This window comes from Triticum aestivum, chromosome 3A (genome assembly GCF_018294505.1).
Source record: "Triticum aestivum cultivar Chinese Spring chromosome 3A, IWGSC CS RefSeq v2.1, whole genome shotgun sequence".
Taxonomy (NCBI): domain Eukaryota; kingdom Viridiplantae; phylum Streptophyta; class Magnoliopsida; order Poales; family Poaceae; genus Triticum; species Triticum aestivum.
Genome location: NC_057800.1, coordinates 590936605 through 590953373, shown reverse-complemented (window position 1 = coordinate 590953373; position 16769 = coordinate 590936605).

Sequence of the window (16769 nt, the reverse complement as noted above, 5' to 3'; positions counted from 1 at the left end):
ACAAACATATATCTATGTACCATGGTTACTTTATGGTCTATATCATTCTAGTTTTTGTTGCCAAATCAAGATAGAGACACAATTGAAATAATATTTGTTCAAAACAAAGCAGAATAGACAGAATATAAGTGTGGGAAACTATATAGCAATAACAACACTTGTAATGTGCATGACATGAGAACATAACTGTTTATTCAATTGAAACTGAAATCAACATAGAGCAAGTTACAACAGCAAACCAGTTAAAGAAACATGTTTAAAACATACCTGTTGAGCCATTGGAGTTTCAATTCCATCCTTCAAATTTTAAAATAGTTGGTATGAGTAAATACAGTGATGCAAGAGCAAAGGAGTATGAACCATAGCAACAGAACCTGACCTGAGAACAATTATTCTTCTCCTTTAAGCATTGAGTTAGGATTCGGAGTGGTGGTCCTCATGCTTTGGGCACTGCTGTTCCCTTACTAACTGATCGTGTTTGGGTGCTCTGTGGTGGAGACAGTGCTGTGTCAACTGGAACTGGGTTACTATCTACTGGGGTTGGGGTTAGAAGGGGAGTAGCTGGTTCTCTGTCCAACTAGGTAGTGGTACAATCTGCGAGAGTCTGGGTTATGTGTGGTGGGGCCAGTTCTTGGGCAAGTACAACCGTGGTTCTATCTGCATCAACTGGTAGCACTATCTTTTCTGAAGATCGTGTTGTTACTCCCTTAGATAGTGCCATCACCCTCTCCAATTCAAATGGCTGATAAACAAGAAAAGTAATTGAATGTACATACATTGTATGATAATACAGGTGTAATGGATAGTGGGGAATAAAAGAGGGCATGAAATAATTCACATTTATGTTGTCTAACCAAACATGATAGAATGACACAATTTCACAAATATGATGGCTAACTAAACAGGATAGCATGACACAATTTCACATTATGATGGCTAACTAAAAAAGATGGAAAGACATAGTTCAAAATATGATGACTATGTAAACATGATGACATGATATAACTATATAATGTGTTTATTAAATAGTTTGACATGCCATAATTCACATACATGCCGCCTATGAAAACATGATAGCATGATATAATTCACGGATACAATGACAGAATTCAAAATATGAAGACTGTAAACACTAAACAAGATGAGATGATATAACTATGTGACGTCTTTATAAATGGGTTGCCATGCCATAATTCAGATACATGCTGTGTATGTAAACATGATGGCATGATATAATTCAAATATACGATTTATATAGTAAGCAAGTAAGCAGATGGCAATCCATATATGATGTAAAAACTAAGAAATGCAAGACAACATGCATGACATGGGTAATATAACCCTGCCAAGTTCGAGCATAGACCTCAGGGGGGAAATAGGACTGGTCATCAGTATCTGAATCCTCCTCCGAGGAGCTCTCTGTAACCAGCAAGATGTCTGCTTTAGCAGGTAGCATTGTCTGTTCAGAATACCTTGTTTTCACTCCAGATACTTCCATCACCGCTTCAAATGGCTGATACACAGGAAGAGTAGTTGAATATACAAATGATAGCATGATATAATTCACATACACGATGATTGGCTAAACAGCACGACATTGGATAATTCACATATATAATGCCTTTGCAACAAGATAGCATTGCATAATTCACATATATAATGTCTTGCAACAAGATGGCAATGGATAATTCACATATATGGTAATTAGACACTAAACAGGTGGCATTCACACAAAGCATGTCTAAACTAATCAAATGACATAGCAATGCAAGACACCATACGCACGATATGAGCAACATAACCCTGCCAAGATAGAGCATACACCTTGGGGGGGGGGAGATAGGACTGGTCATCTGTCTCTGAATCCTCCTCTGAGGAGCTGTCCGTAACCAGCGAGATATGCACTTCATCAAATAGCATAGTCTGCTCTGAAGACCTTGTTTTCACTCCATAATTTTCCATCATCGTGTCAAATGGCTGATGCACACGAAGACTAGTTGAATGTACTAACATTGTTGACAAATGTAATACGTAATGAAAAAGCATGCATGATATAATTCACATATAAGATGACTGGATAAGCAGGATGGCATTGCAAAATTCACATATATGATGTCTGACTAAACAAGATGGCGCTGCATAATTCACATAAACAATGAATAAACTAAACAGATAGCATTCACACAAAGCATGTCTAAACTAAGCAGATGACATATTTGATGTATAAAGTAAGCAATGCAAGGCACCATATGCATGATATAACCAACATCAGCATGCCAAGTTAGAGTGAAGACCTCAGGGGGTAAATAGGAGTGTTCTTCTCCTTCTGAATCCCCCTTAGAACAAATATCTTCCTCTCGATTACAATCTGAAATGGGTGGTGGGGGGCTGCCTTTGCGCCTACCATGGAGCGACGCCTGCACGAAATTTTATTGCCACGCAAGGCTTGTCTCTTTTGCTCTATATGTTCAGTTCCATTGTGTACAATAACTGACATGCATAGGAACAAAACATAGTGAGATTATGTAAGGAGTGCATGCAGAAATCTAGACTGATGGTAGCAACCTGTGGATAGACACTACTGCAGGATGCTACTAACACGACACTACGACCAGCGACCCTTCGAGAAACTATGTGCGATGCAGTAATCACAAACGGTGGTGTATTAGAACCGTCAAAAAGGTGCAAAACGTTTACGATAGAGGATGCATCAAACACAGTTCAGATTTTAGTTGCATGTGCGATTCAGGCCACACGGTTAACCCGTGCAAACTGTTTGCGATGATGTAGAACAACAGAAACGGGCAGCCATATCAATGTGTGTGCAATATATGACATATAGTTCGCTCCGATGAACCGTTTGCTATTAGGGAGTGCAACATAAATGGTTAGCCACATCAGGGTGTGTGTGATATAGGGCATACGGTTCACTTGAACGAACTTTTTCGATTAGCGAACGCAACAGAAACAGTTCAAGTTAACAAGATGTGTGTGATACGTGGCAAACAGCCGACTCAGATGAACTGTTTGCGGTGAGAATTTACAACATAGATGGTTAATACAGTTAGTTCATGTGCGATTCTATGTGTACAAAAAACTATGAAAAATACAAACTAGTTGCTTGCGGTGGCTAAGAGTATCGCACACAGCCGCAAGGGTGCTATGCTGATCATGGAGTCCGAGAAGACCAATCGTCGGAAGGTCGCCAGCTCAGCCTTTTAGCTTATATTTTATTATAATTGTATGCATATGTAGGTCGTGAGTGTTCTGGGCCTTGTCGCATTTGGCATTTTAAATTATCCTGAATATGTAAGACAATTATTAAGAATTATTAAGAGTTGCCATTGTAACTTTGCCTCAACGGTGAGCAGAGCGCGCGCAGGGACGCCAGAGCGGAGCGCGTCGCGGCCGCCTCAACGGCGAGCAACCATGTAGTCAACCTTCTGCCATCAATAAATTTTGACCTCATTTCTCGTCACATTGCTGATTACAACGCAATAAGTAATTGCAAATATGTTCACACCTCTCAAACTAATATATGTTCACACTTAGCATCGAGCTATAAAAACTACCCACTCGAAAATTACTTCACAGTTCCTCTCCTCATGACCCACAAAACTGGTTTTCTCTGTCAAGTCGTTCCACCATGACCGGTAGGAGGAGTTTAGGGTGGACATATAACCAGGCAGCAAAGACCAAGGCCGCTGAAGCACTAGAGAGGTCCCGCCGAGAAGCCACAGCCGCATCAGAGATGTCCGAGCGCGCCACGGAGCCCTCGAACGAGCTCTCACGGGCACGCGAGGGCTTTCACAAGCGCATTCACAGTGTCGGCCATCGCGATGAGCTGGCGTTCCTGAAGTCCTTCGCCAGCGATGACGACATTCTCGCTGGCGTCACTACGCAGCAGGAGCTGGTCGACGGCTTGATGAAGCTGCTCAAGATTAGCGATGCCTCGGTTGACAAGGCGACCGGCCTCGTCGAGCAACTCATGGATGACAATGCGAAGCTCATCAAGTTGGTCGCCGAGAAGGAGGAGGAGGCCGCTAGATGGAAGATGCTGCATGAGCAGAGCAGTGCCTCGGAGATGACGCTGAAAGCGGTCGTCAAGGAACTGATGGGTGGCTTGATGAAGCTCCGGATCGAGTGCGAGCAGGAGGTCGGTGAATCCGTTGCTGCTTTCAAGCAAAGTCGTGAGGAATTGAAGAAGGAGCTGGAGGATTTCGCCGCTCGGCGATCCATCGACGAGTAGAGATAGTAGCGGCCCAGATCGTTGTCTGCAATTTCCTTCTTCTCTTGCCCCCGTGTCTTCCGGGCTTTACCGCATGTGGAATTTTAAATTATCCGGAATATGTAAGACAATTATTATGTGCGCCATTGTAAATTTGTCTTCGTATTATCCGTTGCCATTTTATTTGTGGTCGTATTATCCGTTGCCATTTTATTTGTGGTCGTATTATCCGTTGCCCTATGTGGCAATTGAAATTAGGGCGGAATACTAGTTGAAAAAACGAACAATGCAAATGCCATGGGATCACAAGCAAACACCCTCCATCCATGTGCTTTAATTAACCCATTAATGGAGAAGTTATCAGCGAGGCGGGCGGCAGCTGGTGCATGGAGGTCAAAGAGCTCGCTTCCCGGTGAGCATGGGCGGCCTTGCTGCTCGCACGTGTCCCGTCGAGCCTGCGAGGTGGACAGGATGCACGCGTCCAGTCGAGCCTGCGCGGCGGACTGCTCGCACGCGTCCTGTCGAAGCTGCATGGAGGACTTCTCGCGCACGCACTCCACCGAGTATGGTTAAATTTCGACATGGTAAATATAATACAACCATTTGCGATATTAACGTGTTAGCTTTTTTTTCAAAAAGGACTTTGTTGGCTACTAATGTATGTGCCTCTTCTCAAACTGGATGATTTTTCTTACCACAACATATATGTGCCATGTCATGAAACCATGCCAAGTTTCATGTTTTTTGGGTGAATTTTTTATTTATTGGGATTTAAAAACCAAGATTCTCATTGTTTCTGGACGGCGACAAGTTTGTAATTCATTCTCATTCCTTAAACGAGACCTAAAGATGCACCCAATGACACATGTATGATTTCCCACCCATTTTGCTTCACTGGAGCATGTGGTTGTAGTTCAAATTTGAATTATGGACTACATTAAATGCATAGAAAACTTAGTAATTAGTAATATATATATATATATACAATGGCCAAACGAACCCTGAACAGTTTCAAATTTCAGCCCGACTCTCCGTTTATTCTATGTTGCCTGTAGAAAACAAAGTTCAAGGCAAGAAGAGGCATCGATTATCGTTTCGCCCACAAGAGGGGCATGTGTCCCTACCGGAACCACGAGGGTTGCGACAGGCTCCAGTTTGTAAAAGGCTTGTAATATAGCTTCGCCCAAATTGGACAATTATATATACCATGTAGTGATACCATACCAAGTTTCATGATTTCCTGGTGAGTTTTGGATTTACAAACATGTAAAAACTGAGATTCGCAATGTTTGTGGCCAGGACAAGACAGCGAGACGGTTGAATTCGTTCCCATTCATTCCGTGGGACCTAAACATGCACCCCAAGGAAACATGTACGTTTTTTCTAGCCATTTTGGTGCACTGAAGCATGTATTTGTAGTTTGGATTTGAATGATGGACATTAAATTCCTGGAAAACTTAGTTAATGAATAAAAAAGGTCAAACGAACCCTGAATAATTTCCAAGTTCATCCCGAATCTCCAGTTGTTCCGTGTCACGTGTAGAAGAAAATACGAGGCTAGAAGAGGGAGTGATTATCGTTTGGCCCACAAGGGGACACGTTTCCCTATCAAAACCACGAGGGTTCTTGCGACAGGCTCCGGTTTGTAAGAGGTTTGTAATAAAGCTTGGCCCAAATTGGCAATGTTCTGACCACGACATATATGTGCCATGACATGACACCTTGCCACCTTTGATGACTTTTTGGTGAGTTTAGGATTTATGGGGACTTAAAAACCGAGATTCAAAATGTTTGAGGAAGAGCCAGGACACCGGTACGGTTGTAATTCGTTCCCATTCCTGTCATGAGACCTAAACATGCACCCAAGGACACATGTATAATTTTTCTAGCCATTTTGGTGAACTGGAGCATGTATTTGTAGTTCAAATTTGAATTATTGACATTAAATGCTTAGGAAACTCAATTAGTGTATAAAAGGCCAAACGAACCCTGAACAAGTTTTAATTTCAGGATGGACATCCTGTGGTTCCATGTTGCCCATGGAAGAAAATACAAGGCAAAAAGAGGTAGTGATTATGTATCACCCACAAGGGGAACACGTTTCCCTATCAGAACCTAGAGGCTTCTTTGAGAGAAGTTCCAGCTTTTGTAAGAGGTTTGTAATAAAGCTTGGCCCAAATTGGACAATGTTTTTACCACGACATATATGTGCCATGACGTGACACCATGCCACCTTTGATGACTTTCTGGTGAGTTTAGGATTTTTGTGGACTTAAAAACCGAGATTTAAAATGTTTGAGTACGGCCATGACACCAGTACGGTTGTAATTCGTTCCCATTCCTGGCATGGGACCTAAACAGGCACCCAAGGACACATGTATAATTTTTCTAGCCATTTTGGTGAACTGGAGCATGTATTTGTAGTTCAGATTTGAATTATGGACATTAAATGCCTAGGAAACTCAATTAGTGTATAAAAGGCCAAACAAACCCTGAATAAGTTTAAATTTCAGCACAGATATCCTATCGTTCCATGTTGCCCGTAGAAGAAAATACATGGTGAAAAGAGGGAGTGATTATGTTTCGCCCACAAGGGAGACACATTTCCCTATTGGAACCACGATGCTTCTTTGAGAGAAGCTCCGGTTTGTAAGAGGCTTGTAATAAAACTTGTGCCACAATGGACTAAAAAAATTCCTCGACATATAAGTGAGATGTCATGACACCATGGCAGGTTTTACGGTTTTTAGCTTAGTTTTGGATTGCGGGGATTTAAAACCGAGATTCTCCTCACGAAATGTTTTCAAATAGCACATAATTCACTCACGAAAGATGATATTCAATGAAAACTTCGTGGAAACCATATTTTAAAGTTTCATAAAAATCTGAAAAATGTGGTATGTTAAGAAGGTGATGTTTTATTGTGACACAAAATTTCAAGTTGAAAAACATTACAAGATGAGAGCTCTGAAAAAGACAAATTCCGCCCTAAATAGTGATATTACTATTCGGTACTATTCAACACTGATCTTGTCTTTTTCATAGCTCACATCTCTTAATGTGTTTCAACTTGAAATTTTGTGTGCCAATAAAACATCATCGTCTTAACATCTTTTTCTCGTGGTTTTCACCGGTTTCCACCAAATGCTGGTTTCCGTATGATATCCTCCCCGCTGCATGCGTGATCTGAGTCCCGCGTTCTGACTGGCCAGAATCCAAACCCTATGGATCATACGTGTGCACCATTAGATGCTCCCAGATCGAACGGCAAGCCTGAGCCCTTTCGACAGCACATGCAGTACATGGGTAAGAACTATGCGCATGCGTCGTGTAGTTCACGATTCCTTCTCTATTAGGTTTTCACTCAAAATAGGCTACCGTTTCTCGCCACTCCTATCATCGGTTTCCCGCCTCTTCTCCCAGATATGCATGATGTAGATGTTCGTTTAATTCTTATAGCTCATCTCATCCAAAATCAAATAGTTTTGTAAAAAAACTATTTTAAGATTCATGGAATTATGCATTGTAAAGCTAAAAACAAATAGTGACAATTCATTTAGAAAAAAAGGTTTGGGCAATTAAGATATGGAAGATTCTAGAGAACAAAGGAGAAGTGCTTGTGTTTAGAGGTTTGTGCATTATGCTTAAGTTCAACCATGGAGTCTTCTAGATTGTACATGTGGTAGAATCTGGTGGAATGTAGATGATATCAAACGGCCAGTAGTGCTTGGATTTGCCATCTCTGTACCGTCGGATTGGCTTCATCCAACGAGCAACTTTCATAGTTATTCGCACACTATATATGTGTATAGATGTATATATAGATGTATAGATATATATAGATGTGTCCCATGCTAGACAAAATAAAGTTTGACCGCATGCATGGGACGACCCCCCCCCCCGCTGCCGCCTCGAAGTTGGGAAACTGACATCATAGGTATTGAACCAGGCTTGGAGTCGGGTACGGTGTTCGGTTTGTAATGTACTTGGCATGGCCCATCGAAGTTGTGCATTTGGGATTTAAACACATCATACACCATTGTACCCATACATATTTTTGGGCCACATGCAGTGTATACGGGGTCTTCTGATCAACCACGTCTCCCTTGTGCGGTTTTTTGCGACGACACGGATATATGTGTGCTCCCCGAGTGTATATATATCATCCCTTTGACCGATACTGAGGGGTATGTGTTTGCCATGAATGGATTCCTCCTAGTTCATGTTAGGGACGGTCACCGTCGAATGTCGGTCAACCAAAACTCGAGCTCATGCATTGTCAGGATTCCCTCCCAGATGCTCGGATTGTCTATATGGAGAGGTAGGCACCACATCTAAATTCTACATTATTCTATATTGAAAACACACATCACCCCTTACCAACGTACATCATTTTGGGCCGCATGCAAGAGGTGCAGGTTTTGTGGTCCCTCTCGTGCGATCAATCTATTGGCCGAAGCGGTTTATCGATAACAACAACTGTCATTTGACCAAACGAAAGATTTATTGGTCCGTCTTATGGTAGGTCATGTCGACATGCATGTATGACCAAAGTATCGATCATTACATGCATCTTCCCCGCTGACACGAAGTGGGAGGTGGTGGGCTAAGCATCCTAGCTAGGTACGACATTATGTCATTATATATATCCTAGCTAGGTGGTTGTTAGGGTGCTTTTGGGTTTGCGAGGCAGGTGCCACCAAAGTTACGCATTTTGTATTTAAAGTTTTAAACATCCCTAATATTCGTACATATATTTGGCCACTTCCAGGCGGTTCTTGATTTCTGGCCCCTCTCATCGATCTTCAATGACACGCCCAACCGTTGGCCCACGGGGTCAAAGTTGTGCATTGGAATTTTGAACATCACATGCCACCCTTTCACTCATATATATTTGGGCCACATGCTGGTGTGGCTGTCTTTTGACCCTCCCTAACGTTATATTTTGCTGCAAAGACTCTGATGATTCTCAACTGACACGGGGTATAATATCTAAACCATGTGCGATACAAGTGCGATGTGAATCACCACGACCACGCAAGCGAGGGAAAATTAAGGTGGAGGTATTGGCTCAACCGTGTGCGATGCAAGTGCGCTGAAATCACCACGACCGCACAAGCGCGAGGAAAGGGTGGAGGTACTGGCTTAACCGTGTGCGATGCAAGTGCGCTGTAAAACAACCACCTGTGGAAGCTAAAGGCGGGAAAGTTTATTTGGAAATTAGGGCGAATCGTGTGTGATAGATCAGCTAGCTAGAAATATAAAAAACAAACTACCCGCCTTGAGCGTTGCAAAAATTGGCAGATCTGTGCCACTTTTCCTTATTATCATACACACATATTGTTATTGGACCATGCGCGATCTTGGGCACTCCCGCCCCGCATCTTCAATATTAGCAGCCGAGGCCGAGGCATTTGAACCGTCTCCCTCCCTCGTCCACCACCATCTCCACCCACCATTACTAAAATTTTAGTACGGCGTATCCTCAAACACCAGCCCCTCCATAGTCCTCCACCCGCCCCCGTCCCCCCTTCGAACCCTAGCTCGCGGCCGCCGCCGGTGCTGCCGCCAACCCTGCCGGTCTGCCCGTTCCTCCTAGCTTAGATAATAAAGTTAAGGTTATCCAGCGATTCCCATACCGTCGCCCCACTCCCCTGAGTTTTTAGATGAGGCCTGCGGTGTCCCTCCCCGCCAGATCAACCTCCCCTGATCCAGAATGTCGCAACATATACTCGACCACATATCCCGGGGAGCCCGACGAGCGTTCGGCCAAGAAGAGATTTATCATGGCCTCTCCGGCGGACGTTGGCGAGATGGCCGCCGGTCGCCCCGACCTGCCGATCCCGGAGCGACACGTCACCTCGGAAGCTGGCGAACACGTTGACTACATTGCCATGCGGAAGGCTTCATGTCAGCGGGCTAGCATATTACTGTATCTCGGGAAAGCTGGCTACGACATCAAGCTCGTCCACACTGACGGCTTCATGCAGGCCATGTCACAGGTTAAGTGGTCCATCCCAAACCCCTCTGATTCGACCGTCGTCGATCTCTTCGAAAGCCCTGCCGCTGATCTCCTCCTCCAAGCAGTCAAGGATTTGCAAGCTTTATACGCCATTGAGCCCATTTTGTCACTTCTGAAGGACATGTTCTACGGCGGCAGCTTGGGATCCTCAATTGCCAAGTCAGATCTCATTGAGCACGACCACGACCATGGGATCTCCAAGGTGAAATAGCCAATCTGTGACATCAGAGCGCACCATGGGTCTGTGCTCTTCCAACTGGAAGGATCCCGTCCATGAAATGCGAGGCAACATTCTATCAGCAAATATTACCTTTTCTAGCTTGCCAACCCGTACCCTTTGTTGTAGTAGCATTTGCCATGTGGTACTTTAACTGTGCCGTGTTTAATTATTTCAGTTATGCAAAAATGTATTGTTCAATAGGTCTATGTGTTGTTTAAGTATGAATTGTCCACTTTAGTTTCACGAATGGCTATATTTGGTTGTTTGTAGTGAGTAGATACCTTGTTTATCTGTAATTGGTTGTTAGGTTGGTTGGAGTGAGCATTTTTTCAGTTATTGAGCGGATGCCTTGTTTATTTGTATTTGGTTCTTAGTTTGGTTGCAGTGACTATTTGTCCAGTTATCAAGCAGACGCCTTGTCTATCTGTATTTGGTTGATAGGTTGCTTTTTTAGCATTTGTCCAGTTATCAAGTAGATACCTTGTTTATCTGGATTTGGTTGTTAGGTTGCTTTTTAGCATTTCTCCAGTTATCAGGCAGATGCCTTGTTTATCTTTATCTCCTTGTTAGGTTGGTTGCAGTGAGCATTTGTCTAGTTTTCAAGCATATGCCCTATTTATCTGTATTTGCTTGTTAGGTTGGTTGCAGTGAGACTCGGTCCAGTTTTCAATGGCTATATTTGGTTGTTATACTGGTCATTTATGCCTTGTTTATTTCAGTCATTCACAATGTGTGGTTCATTATGTGCAAGTCGGAATTGTGCCTCTCGACTACATCAATACTAGTTTGAATGGCTATATTTGGTTCCAGTTATTCTTGGTGTAGTTAACACATGCCCTTTATTTTCAGTTTTACACATTTATCCAGTGTGATGTTTAAGCATTACCTACGTTCTATTCATTTTCAACAATACTAGTTTGAATTGCAATATTTGATGGCTGTTAAGCCTGCTGTTGGTAACATTGCCTTCCATTTTATATCTGCTTTAACAGCATGCTGAAACCAACACATTCAAGCTAGCATTTGGAGATGATGTTGTTTACCTTTCCACCGAGGTTAGCTTCATCCCTCGGCTTGTACTCCCCCGTCGTTCCATAATGTAGTGCATATAGATCCAGGCCCGGACACTAGTTAGCTTCTAATATTGACTTGTTGCTTGTAGGTACATATGCCCTTGGCAAGGATCCCCGCATCGACCCTTTTTGCGTATGGGGCAATGAGATATTGATGAACAGCATCAAGTGAGGAAACTGATAAGGATTATTAGCAAAAAGACACGAATGGTGGCAAGAAAATTATTTGTTTATGCTCTAACCAACACAATAGTGAGCTGTAGGATGGTAACTAAAAACTCTGCAGGCTTCTCTTTTTACTGCCCATAATGAGTTGTTAGACAACAATGTCTGAATCTTTTTCGTTCCCAATGGTTCCCGAAGTAGTTCACTCAAGATTACCTCGCAAAGTACATGAGTGGTGGACACACAATGAAGGTTAAAGTATTTCATCCAAACTACAATGAGCATCGAGAAGTCCTAATGAAGACAGTGAAGGATGGACGGGAAGCCATCACAAGGGGTTGGCCTAGAGTCATGCGCGCCTTATGCATGGAGGAGGGAACAATATGGGCATTCCTCTTCACCTTCTCCAGCAACCAGAATGTCTTTCGCCTCTATCTTTACAGTCTTTAGTACAACTGTGGTTCATCATTCTTTATGTGGTGCTTCTGTAGTTCTTCAGTATATGTACCCTGCATTGAATTATGGATTCGTGGTTGAACCTATATTTGTAATAAACAGGGTTGGATATGAAATAAGTGATTGCCTACTTTCAAATTCATAACGTGTGATTTTTAAATTAGGGATTAATTATGAATTAATTATGGATTAAATAGGGATTACACTGCACACGGTTTGCGAAAGTGAAACGTCTGTGATATACATGGAGATCAGAAACGTTTCTAGGATCCACTACATGTGCGATCAATCTCCACTGCACACACGACTTTCTCTTGAAAACTGTTTCCGTTAGGCCACCTTGCGCAAACGTGTATCACATAAAAAGTGTGTGTGATGGACAGCCTTTGCCACACAGTTTCTTTGTACGCACCGTGTGTGATGCATTCAATAATGCAAACGATAAAATTATTAATATCGTGTGCAATGGCAATGCTATCACAAACGATTTAACGGGAAAAATTGTGTGTGATGTACCTGTGAACGAAAACATTTTCCTTGGAGCGATTGTGTGGGATGTACATACGAACGGAAACGTTTAGCGGGGATTGACTGTGTGGGATGTACTTGCGACCAGAAATAATTTCGCCGTATAATTGTATTTTTTCTGTACTGTATGTATTTCCGTATTTGAGCGCTCGCCGGTCGCACACGACCTCATTTTGCCAAATGTGTGTGCCAGGAGGGCATATCCCAGACAGTTTCTGGGTCATGTGGGAAGGACCCCCCTATCGCCCATACTCACTTGGCGACGGTTCCAGATGTCGTCGCGGAAAGGCATTTTAAACTGTTTGTTTAGGACTGACGCGCACCAGTGAGACCCAAAACAATGATAGCAGGCAGATAATGGCTTCAGTTAAAAAATACAGATAATGGCTTCTTTACTATTTGTTTCCCACCCAACATGAAACTCATAGTAGACACCAGAGATTAACAAGATAGTAGATATATACTATTGATTGCGGCCTCGATTGTACCCCACAACCATTCAAAAACTCAAGTTTTACCATTAGTTTGGAGCTGACTCAGAGTCTAATCGGTGAACAGGACGATAAAGTGCATGTAATATTAAGTGATGCATAACGTAAGCAGACACAAAAGAGTGCGACCTCTCTTGCGGACCCTTGTAGTCCTCAAGGTCATCTGCTCGGTTGATGATGGTAGTGTAGTTGTCATGGCTGCCAGCGGCGGGGAAGAATATCTGAGGCGGCGAAAGACAATCTGGAGGCCGGATCCCTGCTGTGCTGGACCCTTCTGCATTGGAGCAGCTGAGCTGGGGTGGACGACGGCGCAGGAGGAGCGGGACAAACCACACAAGGTTTTCTTTGACAACTATCTGTAAGAGAAGTAATTCTGTAAGGGCTCATTTGAATTGGAGGATTCTAACAATGCATGGATAGGAAATACACAGTAATAGGATAGGAATGCACGTGCAAACCGCGAATTTAAAAACACATGATTTCTGCCAATCTAGGTGTTTGGTTCACAAGAATTGGAAGACCACATGATGCAAAGAAGCATGGTGAGATTAAGTCAAACCACAAGGAAATGTACGGTTATAATGCTATTATGCTACTATCTCTTAGTCTTGTGCTACATGAATAGTAATTTGAAAAGGAGGACAAGTGGATATTAAAATTCCTACGGTTTTTGTTTCAAGGAGACACTAAAGGAACAAATCCTACAGTTTCCTTTGCTCCATTCCTTTGAACCAAATGCATGAATAGTAGTACCATAGGAAACTTTCCAATTCCTATGTTTTTCCTTCACTTTTCCTTTCAAGCACTAGCGATTCTAGCAAGCAGGCTTGAGCAAGGAACCTACACTCAAAATATGTTTTTGTGCTAAGTCTACTACTTTGGACCCACGCCACTGCCCTACTAGCTCAACTCCCAGGCCCATCGACAAATGCACAACTCAAACACGCAAAGATAAATAATGGTGTTCAAGAGAGTCCATCACGGATAGTTAAGTTGCCTGGTACCTCACTGCTTCTCATATAGTAGGAGAAACTAATCATATTTCACGTTACTGCGTGTGCTCAGTGGACAATATATATAACATGTAGAGTAAAAATGAGATGAAACAAGTGTACAACCTCTTTGGCGAAGCCATGTTGATCTCAGCCTGATTGGGTTGGTCGGTGAGGATGATCTGGCTGACATGGCTTTCGGAGGAGGGGAAGAAGATCTTAGGCATCTTGAGATGGAGCCTGGGGTACTGCTCCGCTATGATGGAGGGCTTTGTCATTGGAGCAGCTCCGGTGAGTTGTATGATGCCGAGGCTGAAGCAGGACAAGAGAGACAATGCTAACCTAAGTGGAATTCTAATAGCATCTCCAATAGATGACGTAAAATACATAACCACAAAGTGCTAGATGTAAAATACATTAGCCGGTCATCTCTGAACTTAACTGTCGAAACTGAATTTAACTATCAAAACTGAACTTAACTGTCGAAACTGAATTTAACTATCAAAACTGAACTTAACTGTCGAAACTAAACTTTGCTGTCGAAACTAAACACACTAGTAGCAGAAAAGCAGTAGCAGCAGTAGCACCAGCGCGTGTTGGAGCCGGGGCAGCTGGTCTTGTAGCAGCATCAGGTGAGCCTACAAGTCAGTCGACTGAATTTTTCATCTCTGGTCAGTCGACTTTCTAGCTGTTGGATACGAAATCAAGGGCCTGCAGTTCATCTTCAACCTCCACCCCCTGAGCCGCCAGCCACCACCAGGCAAACAGCCAACCTCTGCCACCCGTGGCCGGTGGTGCGCCACCCCAAAACCACTCCCCACCGCTAGTCCGCTGCTGCCTTGGCCATCCTTCTAGGCCCCCCGTGCCGAGCTTTTTCTCCGGCGATCCACACGCCATTGCCACACCACCGCTAGTGATCACCACCCCACCCTGAACCCTAAGATAGATAGTGGCGTACCTCTCGGGTGAGCCCTCCTCCCCGCTGCGGCTGGTTCTTCCTTAACTCTGGTGAGCCCCCCCACCCCCTGAAAATTGACTAACCCAAAAGTCGATTCAGTCGACTAAAGTGTAGCTAAATCGGAGCAGCATCGCAAGCAAGATCAAGAGTGAGAGCAGCAACGCGAGCAAGAGCAGACCAAGCAGGGGACCGAGAGAAAGAGCAGAGCAGCAGCACGAGCGAGAGCGAGAGCTAAAGCAGTGGCAGCTCCTACTGATGTGGACGTCGCCACCGAAGGAGCGATGCCGTGGAGGAAGTGGCCGACGACGCCGCCGTGGATGGAGCTGTGCCGTGTCAGCTAGGGACTGAGTGCCGGCAGCACCATGAAGTCGAATCAAGAAGAAAATGCGGTGATTAGTGTACATCCTCTTTGGTGGCGCCGATTAGGCGTCAACTTCATCCAAGGAAACATTGATGATGATGCTCTTCCAGTGGTGCAGGTGAAGACGGCGGTGTGGGAATGGAGGTGGCGCAAAAGATGAGGGGAACGTCGGGGTAGCTCCTTGGAGGTGAAGGACGGGGTGGCTGAACCGGCGGGACGACGAGATTGACGACGAATCCTCATCCGGTATAGTGGATGAGGGATGTCGAGGTGTTGCTGTGGACGACGTTGTCGAGGAAGAGGCTTTGACTGGGTGGCGGACGAAGGAGGGTGTGGGGCTTCGCAGGTTTTCACTGCGTCGATGTACGAATGGGTGGGCGGATGGGATGGGAGTGGGGAACCATGTCTTAGGGACGCGCTTGTCCGAAATGTGGGGTAAGTTATGAAAGTACCCCCAACGATTTGACCTAGGCGGTTCTTTCGGTTCAGGGGTATCACAGGCATTTCACGTGTTGGGATTTCATAGGAGGTGGGAGTTTTCGCGCATGTTGTATTTTTGGAATATCAAGGCGCGGGTTGAGATGGAGGGGGTTGTCGGAGCACAAAGAGACAAAGATATATCTTAAATATTGGGGTAACAAGGCACGGGTTGAAATTTCCGGACAAGCCTAACATGTACTATACCAAATCAATTCATAGTTCCGTCGATGAAAAAACAAAAAGAAATCAATTTGCAGCGCACAAGAGAGTCTAGTCTAGTGTACTGTAGCAAATCAGTTCGCACTACAAATGTCATTCAAAACTTTGAATTCATGTTATGACCAATTAAAATATATCACTACGTGTATAATGCATGCAACCTGCTACTCAAATGAATGTTTTAGTGCATTCCAAACGTTTATACTACCGCTTCAATATGAACTAAATTTGAATTTGTTTCTCTATTTGAATAAGATCTACAATAATGATTTTTGTGAAGTCAAACCATTTGAATTCGTTTCTATATTTTAATAAGATATACAATCATCATTATTGTCAAGTTAAACCATCATTTGTGTATTACTTCACAACACACCACATGATTACTCTCGAGTTAGATATGAACTATGTGTACTATATGAACTCAAACTCGATTTTTTGAATCCACTTTACGTTGTTTTCAAATCACAGTACATTTCAAGCTCTAGCTAGATCTTCATAATCTAAACCATGTCTCATATGTATAATGTGCTTATCACATAATGTATGGTGCCCCGCCCCCTACGCCTACAAGTA